Here is a 4,184-nt window from a genome sequence, read left to right on the forward strand (position 1 = left end):
CGAACCCCATCAACTGCTGCCCCGCGGCCGCATCGCCGTTGCGCATGCGCCAACGTGACGCGCGTGCGCGCGGGAGCGAGAGAAGGCACCGCCCACGGCGCGGTTTTTCAGTAGGAGAGGGGAGGAGGGAAAGCTCCGTCGGTCAGGTGTGAGCGCCGTCACTTTTAAATGGTTTAAAAACCGGTTTAAACGCATTACCTGAACCCGAATAGCTGTGGGAGTCTGCATTTCCTTCAGCGCTGCTTCTGAGGTGGGGAGGTGGAAATCTGGGGTGCAGGGAGAGGCTGTTCCAGAGCGGGCCTGGGGACATTTGCTGGGAGGGATGGGGAGCTATGAGGTCTCTGGCTTACCCAGACCGTTGTTTCCATAGGTATCATGGACAATCCTCAGAGACTGCTTCAGGAGCGAACTTCAAGGTGTGGTGGTATGGCTCTGCGCTCAGAAATTGGTGTACTGCCTTCCTGGACACATGAAAAGAGAGGTCTCCTCATTAGTGAAGGGTTTCTCAGAGCTGAAAGGCTACTTTGCCCTGCTCTTACTCGCTCCTCTGTGCCAGGTCCTTGCCAACTCAGCTTACAAACAGAGAAAAACAGAGTCGTTGTGTCATTAGGCCCAAAGGGCTTCATAGAAAGCAAAAGTACGTCGTTGTACTGGCTCTGGCTGGAGACAGAGTTAACTTTCCTCATAGCAGCTAGTATGGTATTATGTTTTGTATTTGTGTCCAAAACAGCCCTGGTAATGCACCAGTGTTTTGGCTGAACAGTGTTCGCACAGCACCAAAGCCTTCACTGTTTCTCACTTTGACCCCCCATAGAGTAGGCTGGGGGTGGGCAGGAGGTTGAGGGGGGTGGGGGGACAGCCAAGACAACTGACCCAAGCTCTGCAAAGGAATTCAATCCAAATTACCAGGCAGTGTTATTACCACTGTTTAGTTACAAATTAACACACAGCACCACTGGAGCTGCTATGAGGAAAGTTGACTCTGTCCCAGCCAGAGCCAATGCAGGTGCTGATGGCCGTGTTACAGAGTGAAAGGAGACTGTTCCTTTTTTTATTTACTGCTCAACTATTCATGCTCTGGGGCTGCTGAGAGAGAAGACAGCACAGTAAGGTACACTGAAATAAAAAGTAAATCAGTGATGAGAGTAACATTGTTCACATTTGCCCTGAAGAGATTGTTCTCAAACAGTTTGATGAGCTCACAGGTGCTACCAAAAACTTGCAGTCCCTTATAACAAGGTAAGGAAGCGGTGAATCCCTTGTGCGAAGGCCTGAGAGGAAAGTGCTTGGGTTTGCTGAATCCAATAGTTCACTATATAGGAGTCTGCTGCAGCTCTGTGTTCCCTCATACAGCCAGTAGCAAGGCTAAGCATGTACTTCCAAAAGGCACCCATGCATTCTTATACCTATATACATACATACATACATATATATACACACACATGCATATTTATCTAAATATACACACACAGACAGGCACACAGATAAACTTGGACAGAAAACACTAAGTCCTCTCACACATGTGAATGGTACGGATGGCCTGATCCTGTACCTCCTCACTGATCCTCACTCTCATCAGAATGAGTTTCTGCTAGTAAAATGGGTATACATATGTAAATGTGTGTGTATATATATGTGTGCATACTATATATATTTATATAAGTACACATAGTATGGATCATTGCGATAGCTGGTGGTGTGCTCAAAGTCTTGTTTACGGGCAACGAAGCAGCATGACTTATATGTGCATAACAAGCCAAGAATTTATTATTAGCAAAACTGATAACAGTCTAATTCAAGAATCATTGTTAGTCTAAATCTAAGTATTGGGAAAAAAGAAAGAATACTTAGAATACTACTGTGGAGAAGAAACCTCTATAATAGTAATGCAATTTAAACTGTAAAACATGCACTTAGTTTCTGCAACTTTCTTGGGTTATATTCACCCTTTTATTATTTCTCTGGCTATTAAAGCATTTTATATTTATTTTATATTTGTTTAAGTCTTTTATATTTATTAATATAAAAGTTTTTGACAGGGAGGATAACACCTGAATTTTCATCCTCAAGTCCTGCATTGGGAAGAATATGATGTTGATGTTTCTGGATTCTTCTTCATGCAGCAGTGGACATTCATGTTCAGCTCCCATACTTAACAGTCCATAAGCTGTGAGTCACAGACTCTGTCTTTCATTTATGGCAGTTCCCCAGTTCATTAAGGCAAGTGTCCACTTTGTGATCCATGCACTGGAAATGTGCCTGTTTGGTGCTTTTCCTGACACTGTACTTCAAGGGTCCTTGTTTTGCCTGAACTGTGATTAGACTGTCTCCTATGATATATGATCAGACTTCTGAGGTCCATATTGGTGCTGCACACTTTTTCACACAAAATGAACTGTTCTTCAGTGTTAGTGAGGGCATAGGACCCATATGTATTAGCTTGTGGCGTCTTTCCCTCTTTTTGTGATAGCATTGCTCCCTACATCTAGAGTGGCTGCAAACAGCAAGAGGAATGGTTAAACTGCATAGGAAAGCAGTTGTGCAGGTGCCTATGCTAACTTGATTTTCAAAGCTGATAGGGCTGAGTCCTGATCTGGTTCAGATTCCCAGTCCTGTTCGTTTTTTTTCTTTTTTAAAAACTTAACCTTTAAAAACACTTTAACCTTAGCTCGGCTAAGGGCTTACAATTTCTGCAAATATGGGTTTAAAATCTCTAGAAAAGTTAAATATTCTCAGAGGAGATCTTAACCTTTTATGGGCTCTGCACTCAGAAATTGTTCCTCCAGAAGATGGTGGCACATTCAGCCATTCCAATATCAAGAATTTGCCCTATTCCCTATCTTTTTTCTTCCCCCCATAAAAAGCATGTAAGGACCTAATTACAGGTCTTAACTTCAGTGCCTTGATTCCTGACATAAATGCAGGTGCACCCATTTATTTTTGTTATCAGCAGGCAGGTGTTGTTTATGTAGGTTACTTTAGCACTGTTTTGGGTTGGATTAGAGTAAAAGTGCAACGTGTAACATACAGCAATGTTTGATTAGGTCTGATGAAAACATGCATGGGTATTAAAGTCAAGGACAAGGTGTAAAGTTCTCTATCTGGTTAAAAGTCAACCAAATCCCTGCTAACTTTGACACATAGCCAGTTGTTCACAAAAAATGTTTTATATGCACAGAAACAGTACAGCTGGAAAGCTAAAAGATGATAGAGAAAGGCAGTACCAGCCAAAGCTAAATATGTGCCTGCTTCTGAGTTTGTCCACAGTTCTGTTCTGCCTTCCCTGAATGCTGGCCAGATGCATACTACACAGAATGATTTTCTTGTACATACAAGCATGCTGATAACCTTTATTCTAGAAAGCTTTTTTCAAAAAATAAGGTAGCTTTTCCTAAGGCAGGGTTGCACCTCTCAGAAGATAACATGAAACTCCAGGACTGTTAGAATGAATCACCGAAATACCATATTTCTTCTGCCTTTATAGATAGAAACATTGGTTGGGTTTGTGAAATGCAGATGGCATAGTTATATTTTCAAATACAAGTGGCAAAACCTCAAGGGAGAAGCACTGTCAAAACCCTCCTAACTGGGAGTATTAAATTAGGCAAAGATGAGAGGAATATTGGCTTCTGTGTTTCAGCTCTCGGGATAAGAAGGCTTGCTGATGCTTCGAGCTGGATGAAGCAGATGCTGGAGTTAGCACAATCACAGAATCACAGAGCATTAGGAGTTGGAAGGGACGTCGAAAGCTCGTCCAGTCCAACCGCCCTGCCAGAGCAGGAACACCCAGACCAGGTCACACAGGAACGTGTCCAGGCGGGTTTTGAATGTCTCCAGAGAAGGAGACTCCACAACCTCTCTGGGCAGCCTGGGCCAGTGTTCCAGGATGTTTTGCCCAGACTTGTTTCTGCCACAGCAATCCATAGGACGGCCTTCTTGTTCCTCCCATGCAATAAATAAATAAATAACAAAAAGGTTCCCTGCTGCCAGAACCTTCTGATTCTCCACACGAGGGCTCTGCAGCCATGGGTTTGCTCTGTGACTGTGCTGAGAAAGGCTCTGCAATGAAAAACCATGAAAATACAGGAGATCACAAATAATCCTGTCCCTGTGCAGCTGGTCCAGAACATCTCTTGCAGAAAGAGGGGGAAGGTAAGAGCTGAATTTCAAGTAGAAATTCAGCA

This window comes from Mesitornis unicolor, unplaced genomic scaffold (genome assembly GCF_000695765.1).
Source record: "Mesitornis unicolor isolate BGI_N332 unplaced genomic scaffold, ASM69576v1 scaffold8681, whole genome shotgun sequence".
NCBI classification, from domain to species: domain Eukaryota; kingdom Metazoa; phylum Chordata; class Aves; order Mesitornithiformes; family Mesitornithidae; genus Mesitornis; species Mesitornis unicolor.